At 49.2% G+C, this 11,105-nt stretch overlaps 1 pseudogene; it reads left to right on the plus strand.

The window, feature by feature from the left end:
• Positions 1 to 1,573: 1,573 nt before the first annotated feature.
• LOC121835714 lies at positions 1,574 to 2,683 on the plus strand (annotated as a pseudogene).
• The last annotated feature ends 8,422 nt before the right edge of the window (positions 2,684 to 11,105 follow it).

Consider the following 11,105-nt stretch of genomic DNA (forward strand, 5'->3'; position numbering starts at 1 on the left):
AATATTTTTAAAAAAAGTCGCGCCTACGTCGTCCTGTCTATTGGCCTATTTCTCTCGGCCAAGAGGCATGAGCGTGTCCGTAAAACTAAATTTCTTGTATAGACCTCTTTGGAAAGTCACGCGCCGATTATTAGAAGGTGGGTGCCACTGCACAATGGCTAAACAACTGCATGAAGGAACGTGCAAGTCATTCCATAAGATAGCGAACGTCGGAGTGCGGCCAACACCACGCGCCCCGGCGCATGTTCCCCTGCTCTTGCCTCCTCCTCCTCCTTTCCTGTTTTCCTTGGACGGCGGTGCGCCGCGGCGCCGCTATTCGCCAAATGCAGTCACGTGGCCGGCCGCAATCGACGAAACACGGCTCCTACACGCGCAAGGGGTGCTTTTACCGCATAACTCATGATTTCAAGATGGCTGAACGCGCAATTCTGGCTTTCATACGGAGCCTACGCTCCACGTAAAACGCCCCCATGTATTGTTTTCACCGAGAATAAAGCGCCACTGCAGCGGTTGATCATCCACAAGCCTAGGACGTTTACTAGCGTGCGTCAGCGTCTGTTCAAATGCGGTAAGAAAGCGTCTGAAAGAACTATCAAAGTTTTATATAATGAAAATAAATATGGAGCTCGCGCTGTCTTATAACGACGATAAAAAAATTTTCTTATAGCTATTTTTGTTTTTCTTCTCTTCAAAATGTTAATCCACCAATAGAATTCGGCAAGCTTAGCGTCAGAGAGCAACGTGAAAATTTGGAAGAGACACTTAAAGGAGCTGTGCGACGATATTCCATTCGAATGTTTTTCTCTCTACACGAGCTTACTGGCACACGTGGGACTCAAGGATACTCACAAGCAACGCCATTGGCCATGAAACTCCTTCGTTGCGATTTAATTTCAAGGACAAAAGCGATCATTTTCATTCAATCTCTCCTTTGCAAAATTTGATGACGTAACTCGGGGATCGCAGTACACCCAAGTGATGATATTTGAATGCGGTTCATAGATTGGACCCGAGCATTGCGTGGGCACTCGACTTGGGCGCGTGACAATTGCTAGCTCGAGAAGCATTCGGGTTGTGACCCGTGTCCAATCGCTGCAACGAAGACAACAGCCGAGTCATAACAATGTCTGGAACTCAGCGCGTGTCCTGCGCTTTGCCAACCCCAGCGCGTGGCCGCTTGTTCTGGCTGCGAGTTGAGGGGGTGAACGCTGCACGTTTTTCTTAAATTTTCTTTAGGACTTCTATTGCGTGCGGTGAAAAACGAACGCGTGTTTCATAGATCATTAGCGTTAGGGATCCGTTTTAAGCGGTATTTGTGCACAGTACAAAAATTGTTGCACAGCTCCTTAAGGAATACCTACGCGTGAGAATGCAAGAGCACTATAGTCACTTTGCTGTAATGTTTTGCGTGGATCCGCCGTGGCGTCGATTTTTTTCACCGCCTGACGCGATAGCGAACGGACGTGCCATGGAGCGCTCTTCAGCGACTACGATAACGGCGGTTTCTAGCCGTGGTGAGGCTGGCTTCGTCAGTTTGCCGAATGACTACGCGGTTATTTTGTCCTCGATTCCCTTCAGCGAAGCTATGAACCGCAGCCTTGTGCTGCATTCTGACACCCGGGGATGTCCGCATCGAGTAGAAGGTTTTGTTCGGCCGCTTAACCAGGTGGGTGTCGGGGAGAAAGTGGAGGGCCTGGGCGTCTTTCAAATGGGACACGTGTGGCTCCTAAAGCTGCATACTACTGCAGCCGAGGAGAAGTTCCTGGCGACAGCGCACCTGCAAGTGTAGGACCACTTGTATCTGGTCATCGACCCCAACAAACGGGAATTAAAAGTCAAAGTTCACTGGGTGGCGTTTGACGTGTCCGTGGAAACTATCCGTTCGAGCCTTCGAACCCTACAGAGAAGTCAAGGGAGTCACCCGCGAAAAGTGGGATGTCTAGGGCCTGTCGGACGTGGACATCACGACAGTCGTCGTGCGCCTAGTGCTGCCAGATGGCATGACGCCGGAGTCCCTTCCTCACCAGCTCCGGTCCCTAGGAGGACCTGTAATTGTGGTCGTTCCCGGGCGCGCGCCGGTGTGCCTTCGCTGTCGTCGCTCGGGACACATACGGCGCGAGTGCAGGGTGCCTAGGTGTGAGGAATGTCGAACCTTCGGGCACGACGCAGGGGACTGCGTGCGGTCGTACGCCCGAGCCGTCGCCAGCCATACCGCTGAGGACACGGGTATGAGCCACGTCGTAGACGAAGCCGAGGCGGAGGAGGCAGCGTCACCCACGACGATAGCTCCCTCACCAACAGAGCTCTAGACAACGGGAGCAGAGGCCAGCACGGCGCCGTCTGTCGCCCAAAATAAGGCGTTGACCACTCCTACGGCACTGGGAAATGGACTCGGCCGTGAACCTGCTAGCGAAGTGAAGGTGACAGCGCAGGAGGTACCGGCCGCGAGCGACAGAACAAAGGCCTTCAAGGGTGAAGAAGCGGGTAAATAGACTTCGAGGCCAAGGCTGCCAAGCGACCGTTCAACGAGGCGTCAGTGACGACCGACACGGCTGGCCCTCGTGCAGAGTCGGGGCTGCAAGAGGCGGCGAGTAAAAGGGGATGCCGAGAAGGTGACCGTGGCGGGTCGTCGGCTATACCCCGTGGCAGCTCGTCGGCTCTACCCAAAGACGACGAGCAGTGACTGTCTGGTGCTGCGGCAGCCCCCTTTTAGGCACATAGGTGAGCGCTATGCTCGAGGTTAATTAAGTTCAAGGTTCATTACGAGCCGCTACGCTGAACGTGCGGGCAACAGCAGCTCTGCCGATTATTTACCGAGCATGAGCCAGATATCGTGGCCATTCAAGAGACCAAAAGTAGACAGTCAGGGTCAAACCGACAATATGTTGTGGTCGTTTCTATCGCGATATGAAGTCTGCGTGAGCCACGCTGTTGGTTTGTCGGCAGGTTGCTGCTTGCGCCTTAAGAAAGCTGTTGGTGCTGTCGTCCCCACTTTTACAACATCTCCGTCCGGGTAGTTTGTTATGTGTGATTGCACCGCTTGTAGTCTTAAGTGGCGGGTAATTTGTGTTTATGCTCCCAATAAGCTCGATGAGCGCAGAATGTTTTTTGAAAATATTTATGGGTTTTGTCAGTGGCGATCGACTTATTATATTTCTAGGAGACCTTAAGTGTGTTTGCAAAAGAAAAAACCACTCCAACGGAGGGCGCTACGGAGACACCAGTGTTATGGCTTTAAATGAACTTATTGGGCAGTGTGAGTTGGAAGATATTGCGTGCTGCGTGTCTCGTGCAAAGGGTATGGTGTACACCCACTTCCAAGGTACCAGGCACGCCAAATTGGACCGAATATACCTTTCGTCAGATTTGGCTCCCCTATGTGGTCGCTACTTGGTCGATTACGTCTCCTTTAGCCTTGTTAGTTTTCAATTAGGTGCCCCCCCAAAAAAAAAAACAAAAAAAAACGGGCCACTTTTTTTGTGGGAACAGTGGAAACTTAACGCGAAGCTGATTCGAGATGAGTCTTTTCGGGACTTCGTTAAGGAGAAATGGCAGGAAGCAGAGCTGAAGGGAGGGTGTGTCATCGAGAAGGTGAGAGACCTTCAAGCAGGAGGTAAAAATCAGCGCAATTGAGAAATCCTGTTCCATGAAGTTCCAAGAAAAGAAAAACGAAGATGTGTTCCGTTATAACCAGGAGAACCTTTTATGGAAGAATGATTTTACCGGAAGAATGCTTGTACGGGAAGAACTCCCGGCCTTTTTATGGATAATATTAAGAACCTAAACGCTCAACATAAGATCATAGGTCAGGAAAGATACAAGGGGGCCACTGTGCGAGCCCGTTCCGAAAACCTATTGGTTGGAGAAGCGCCCACAAAAAGGATCGTTACCGCGGAAAAGAAATACAAGCGGCAATAAAATAGTAGAAATCAAACACCATGGCGTTCTGTCTGACGAGAAAAGTTTCATGAAAAAGGCTTTCATCGAACATTACACGGATCTTCTCAGTTGTCATGCCTCACCAAAGGCGGCGTTTCAAAGCGAGTTCTTGTCTTTGGTACCGACAATAGACAGTAATTTAAAAGATTTTCTAGAAGAACCGATAAGCCTGTCGGAGATAACAATTGCGATAGAAGATTTTAAACCTGGGAAATCCTCAAGCCCAGATGGGTAAAGCGCACTTTTCTATAAGACGTTTAAGCATGAGGTTGCATTTGTTTTGTTAGACGTATTTACTGAAGCGTATGACCAAGAAATCTTAACGCATCCTTTTTGTGTACGCATACGATAATGATCCCTAAGTGTGATGATCCCATTAAACTTCGTATTGTAAAATCTTATCGTTCTATAACGCTTGCTGATATGGACTACAGAATTCTAATAAACGTCCTCGCTAGACGATTGCAATGCATGATCACGAATGTTGTGGGACCGCACCAGACGCGAGGCATACAGGGTCGAAGTATTTTAACTAACATTCATGCCGCTCGCAGTGTTTAGGAGTGCTGCGACTCATATACAAGGAAAGTTGCGATGTTATAGTTAGACCTAAAAAAAGCCTTCGACCACGTGTCTCATGATGCCCTCTTTAGTGTTTTGGAACATGTAGGGTTGGGGTCTGTAATTTTAGGAGTGCGAATGGCGTACCGAAACTGTACAAGGAGCTTGATTGTCAATAAGCGTGTTAGCGAACGCATCCCTGTCAGATACTCGGTAAGGCAGGGATGCCCGCTATCACCACTATTGTTTGCTTTATAAATAGACCCCTTTTGTGCAATATACATGAACAGAGCGTTCGCGGTTCCACTCTGAACACGTCTGAAGTCCTAATACTGGCTTATGCGAATGATATCGCGATATTTTGTACCGATACAGAGACTGTTAAAAAAGTAATCGAAATCACAAATACCTTCTGTCTGCCAACTGGGTGTTCAGTGAATTGATCGAAGTGTTTGGGTTACTGGCATGGCGAGTGGCCATCCAAGCCGAGAGTGTACGAAAATATCGAATGGGAAACCTTACCAACCCGTCATTTAGGCGTCCCACTAGAGTGTTACCGTGATAATGCCCATTTGTGCCGCGAAGAAACTGATAAGCTACACGATAAAGCAACGCAGAGCGGCTGCCGTCATGTGCCAATGTTCGCACGCGCCACGGTGTGTAACCTATTTTTTTGTACCAAAGGTATGGTACCTTCTTCAAGTACTGCACTGTTCTCGTATTTCCATTCAAAGGTTGCATCGCGTTTTCGCGGTTTTCGTTTGGGCCTAGCGAACCTATTTCGACGTGTCCGATCCGGTGGCCTCTCTTTGGCCCATCTCTTTATTCAACAAGTTGTTAACCGTTTTATCTTCCTGCGTGATCAAACCAGTCCCTTCTAGCGTACGGGTTTTCAGGTTCATTTATGTGACGCCTTAACTGATTTTGTTGTTTCGTCCAGTGACGGAGGGTCTGGGCCACTAAGTGCCTATCTAAAAGAAGTAGCTGGGGCTTACAGATTTTTGGTTGCTCGCTTTTCGTTAGAATATTTATGCAATGTGTCACGAAAACGTCTAACGAAATATATAATAGAAATGTATTTTTTAACCCCCATGTATCGAATGCTAGTACTCTCCCTGGGCAGGATGTACTCTGCCGGGTTAAAAAAAAATGCTGGTACCCACTAATATGAAAACGTTTTTCTTTAAATTACATACTGGGACACTGTCGGTTAAAACATGGTTACATGAGAAGGGAGTGTAGGTTCCCTGGTCTGGTGAATTGTTTTTTTGTTTTTTGGATAAGCAACCCGAAACTATCAAGCATTTGTTTTTTGAAACTGCTGGAAATCAGTGTTTTACTGGGACGTTCTTCAGCGAACGGTGAAAAAACATCTCCCATTGAATGGACATGGGATATGGTTTCTGCCAGTTGATGTCACAGACTCTGTGCCCTATGATTTATTTATGGTCGTAGAGCTTTACAGCATCTGGAGGAGCCGCATGGTAGTACGGCATGCAGACGTTGACGCGCGACCTGTGTGCCTGTGTTTTACTGACAGTATCCGGAAAATTAGGGAAGTGTACAGCTTTTCATGTGATGGCCCAGATTGGTTGCCAGTCCTAGACAACATGGCTACAATAAGATCTGTATGAGCACTCCACACTCACCGAAGTTTCGCTGACGTGTTTGTGAACAGAGGATCTGTATAATCCCGTGTTTGCCTGGCAATAAATAAATAATAAAAAAAGATAGATCCGCCGTGGCGTCGGGGAAGCGTGCTCGTCTCGCACCCGAGGAACCCGGGTTCGATTACAGCCAGACGAAAATGTACAGAACTTTCTTTTCAAAGCCATTAATTTACTTTGTTTGCAAGAACCTTCCTAAGACATTTGACGTCAATCCAAGCATTTTTGACGTATTTCTACACTTTGCGCCGTCGGCCCTTTTCGGTACCATCGCTCCGTCACGCTGCCGACGACGCCGGATTTTTCGAGTAGTGGGGCATAGAATGCTTTCGCATTAAAATCGCAATAACGCGTAACCGAAACGCACCCGAAAAATATTCCATTTTGCTCAAAAGAGGAGCTGCCCAAACATGAAAGCTACAACCGATTTCAGTGCATGAACAGTAGCACAAAATACTAGAGCTGAAATATAATTTTGATAGTTAATACAGTCGCAAGGAATCAGCTGGGCTAGCAACCATCGCAAAAAAAAGAAGAGACGGATGCAAGCCGGAATGACTGTAATTAAGGAAAGTAAGCTCGTTGTCTAGTTAGTCATAATGACTAAAGTGCGCGTGACTAAATGAGGTGAAGTGAGCCCAGACTTTCGAGGGCACAGTTTGAAACAGCTCAACTCTCAGTCCCGACTCGATGTTCTGATGCGACCTGTTATTTGGTTCTATCGACGCCAGCGCAGAGAAGCAGAGTTCGCATTGTTCTAAGTTCCCGAGCAGCTTTGCAACTGCCCCCCCCCCCCTCTCCACCCCTCCCTCAACCCGACCCTATCTCGACTCGCAGTTTGGAAAACACTGCCATACTAGACGGAGATTATTATATCATGTTTCTAACAAAATTTGAAGACCTCCAACGGTCGCTGCATGTACACAGTCAAAAGAAAGAAAACTTCCGCCGTTAATAGGTCGTATACAGAAATTCGAGTTAAAAGGGCGATGGAACATAACTAACAAAACTAAATATAAAAAAAACTACTCTAGCTTGTCACTTCAGAATTTTACCGCCATGCTTTGCATTAAACATCTTTGCTCCAGCCGTATACTTTTAACTATACACTTATGAGCAACTCGAGTGAGCGCGATGATCGACACACGACTGTGGAGCCAAAGTTACTAAATTCATTCAGTTGCAAAGCTTTCCAGCCAACCTGTTCCAATAAGCTGGTGTTGACTGCTCGTGTGAGCGTAGTAGCATTGTCGTCGCTGCTGGATTTAAAGTCTTCAGGCAACGTCTTCATAATCTTTCAATCATTTTTCTATTTACTGCTATGTCGTCTTTACATTCGCTTTCTTGCCAGGCTGAGACATACGCCATGCGTCCGGCTGTGAGACGTTCAGATGGTCTGACCTCTTTCAACTCGCACAAATCAAATACTGCGCTACTTATTCTACCAGTGCGCCAATGCACGAGATGCGTGCCTCGTTTGGCCATTGGTAGCATACGATGGTACATGAAGTTTGTGTTTCCTTCTGATATCAGAAATTGCTCGCGACAGATATTGTTCATCAAACAATTGTTTTTTTATGATGAACGCCGACTCAATTTCAACACGGTATCTCGTGCAGGCCACAAGTAGCGATATATGTGCCAAGGAATGAGGCGTGTCCTCTTCGCAGTTCTTAAAAAAAATTGGCAAAACGCCACATTGTTTTTCCAGCCTTCATTCGCGTATTCGCCTGACAGTTATTGTCCGTACGTTCACTGTCTGGTTTATACAGTTCCATCAGTTGCGTGATTACGACAGCAACGAATGCAATGACAGAATCACAGAGACAACCGTACACCATATGAGAGCCAGTTAAAAAGAAAGCTTTCAGAAGCTATCACAATCAAAAAACAATGCGCGCCAAATACTCCCTCATCTGTAATCGCTCGGTAGAAAGCGACGTGACCACTGCAAGAGCAGGATTGTCCCGGTGACTTTAAAGTACCTCCATATGCTCCGCTTGCGGATCATTGTATCGCAACGGTCTTAATTTTGAACTCTAAGTATTGCGGCCGTCGCTCTTGCAAGAGACGCGACGGGTGCGACGACACGAGGCTGCGATTAAAGCCCCAAACACATCAGCGACGAAAACGGACGACGCGCGGCGGTTACCATATCAGCCACAGCTCACGCTGTGACCTGGAGCTGCGCCATGCCGCCACGTCACAGTGTCCGTGGCAGCAGCTATGGGAACCACCACGCGCCGAGCGTTTTCGGCGCTCAGGCGTATGGGCCTTAACCGCGCATCATCCGGCAGCGCCGTGCAAGCGCCGACGTGCGACTCCCGAATCCAACTACCCCGTCAGCGTCACCTGAATGCTGAACCGTCCGCCACTTTCCCCATTTGTTAGTGTGTAGACGCCTAGTTACTGGCGTCGTTTTTGGCGTTGGTGAAACGCACTGGTAAGGCAAGTGGCTTTGTCGACGAGAGAACTCAGTAGGTATACAACCGGGAACGTAGTTTGGCCTAAACCGTTTCAAGACTATTTCTCTAAATAAACGCTGTGAAATATGGGGTTATACTGGTGATTGCTCCTTCAACTTTCCCAATACTTCTTATGGCCATGGCCAGCTACGACTGCTAAATTCTACGCCCAAACTCCACAAATCAACCTTACACGGGCAGTGACATTAGAGCGGAAAGTGCGCGCTCGGTGCAGCCTTCAAAATAGGGTGGGTGCAGCAGCAATGACTTGAATTACATGATGCACGGCCCTCGAGATTCACGAGGAGCCACGCACCCTTCTGGCTGTTGCAAATGCTCGGCATTTTGCCAGTGGAAGCGTGGTCATGCCGTGTCTCGGAGCACCTAAAGCGGGATACTCTTTTCAAAAAGCGCAATCGACTTAGTGACTTCGAAAAACTATGTAAACGTAGCATGAAGTACGCGCTTCAGACAGCATAATTGCCCTACATCACGCGAAGTCACAAGTCAGGAGTCCTGTACCAGTACTTACTAAGGGCATTTACTTCACCACGAAGAATTGAGAAATACCAGAGCGTTCTGGGAACCGGCTGTTTCCTGCGTCCCTACCTAGGTCTAGCTCAGACAGGACATGGGCGCCGAAGTATCGGGACGCGCGATCCTAATGCGAGCGAAAATCGCACGCCTTTGTGCACGGCTCTAATAGACATTTCGCTAGATTTCGCATCAAAGGGACGGTTGGGAACGTAGGTACACGCGCTGCACGTGCGCGCCTTCCCTATAGAAAAGATTCCAAGTAAATAACCAAGTAAAGTATTTGTGGAACGCGCGTGCGAAGTGCGATTTGTTTTGGATTTTTGCGTTCGAACAGTTACAGCCGAAGACGCCAGCAAGGGCAGCGCGTGTACCCCATTTCCGGCATTCGTTTTGATGCTCGGGTAATTCGACAGAAGGTCTATTCGTCCTTCTCAAGTTAGTTTCCGCCGGCACGTCCTTCGGCAACATCCGTGTTTGAACGCGTTCGCCCATGCGGGGCCAACTTACTACCCCGGACGCGTCCGTTTTCCCCGGGAAACATGAGCCGGCCCAAAACAGTAGCCGGTGACTTGACGAGGGAGGCCCTGCTCCACGCGCTCTTCTTTACGTGGCTCTTCCCTTTTCTGTGAGTCCGCCTTTTTGCGGCAGCGCTTATCCCGACTGGTGACTCTGCCACCTGAGGCAGCGCCGATACTGCGGATTTTATCCAGGGCGTGTTGGCGTGTCAGTCGATAAACGTGTATTTCGTGGACTTTCGGTGCTGCTGCTTGTTACCCCCCTCACGGGAACCTCAAGGCAGTTTTTAGATTTTCCGCCGTAGCCGCAGCCAAGAAGCGGGCTGCGGAGTGGGTTTGACAAAGCAGTCTTTGGGTAACAAAGAAACCCACAATGTCCAGCAGCGTTTATCTCTAGTCATGTGGCACAGCAATATTATGGTAGTAGAATGACTTATTAGTACAAGTTGAGATAACAGAGCGCATAGTCCAGAGGGTCTTGAGCTTTGTGCGCTTTATGTCTCCTGCGTCGGCAAAAGCAAGTCCACCTTCGTTGAATGACTTGAGTCGAAGAGGCGGAACAAATTGAGAGAAAGTGAGTGCTTACCGGTTCTGAAAGGGTCTGTTTGAACTGCCCTTTTGAGTAATAGACTCTCCACGACCTAGAACTAAGTTTTAGTTCTCTTCGAGAATTTATGTTTGTAGCGCGTTCGATGTTGAGGACGAAATAGATGACGCGACCGACTCCGAGCTTAGGTGAAAACGTTCTGTTTATTTTATCGTGCCGCCGGGATCGTATCACCGAGTCACGTCGTCGTCTTTTATCGGCGGCATGGTAGGCCGATGGACCGCCACAGAGCTCCCCCCCCCCCCCCCCCCCCCCCTAGAGCCGTCGCCTGCAGGTATGCAGCCTGTTAGGGATGGAGCGATTGACTGGTTGCGGCAGTAGCAAGTGAGTTGGGCTGTTGCCGTTAGCGTTTGATACGAGCCGAACGACGTGGCAGAGAGCGGTGCAGAAGACAGCCTGCGCATACCATGCAGGGAGTTGACGCTGGAGGCAGGCTTATTGGAGCAATGCGGCAGCAGAGAAAGGGCACAACGATGCGTTCGTGCTGTGCATCCAATGTGGAGTGGGCTCCATCGAAGCTCGGGCTCCAAGGGACATGGCGGTCAGCTGTGGGACCGGTACAGCGTCATCCCCGGAGGTGACGCACCGAGCGCAGGGAAATGCATAACCGGCGATAAGGAGGCCCTGGTCGGTTAGCGAAGTGTCTTGTCAAGAACAGTGTAGTCCGCCGTGACTTGCCATGCCCCAGCATGGCGCAGTGCGGCACGCCCGACATGTTGTGGCAGCACGCGACCGTGCTAGGCCAGCACCACACCACACAGATGGGCACGACTGCCGGGCAGAGCCGCTGCCGGGGCGACACCAGCGACTGTGG

The sequence above is a fragment of the Ixodes scapularis genome, unplaced genomic scaffold (genome assembly GCF_016920785.2).
Source record: "Ixodes scapularis isolate PalLabHiFi unplaced genomic scaffold, ASM1692078v2 PGA_scaffold1__304_contigs__length_218370807, whole genome shotgun sequence".
Taxonomy (NCBI): Eukaryota; Metazoa; Arthropoda; class Arachnida; order Ixodida; family Ixodidae; genus Ixodes; species Ixodes scapularis.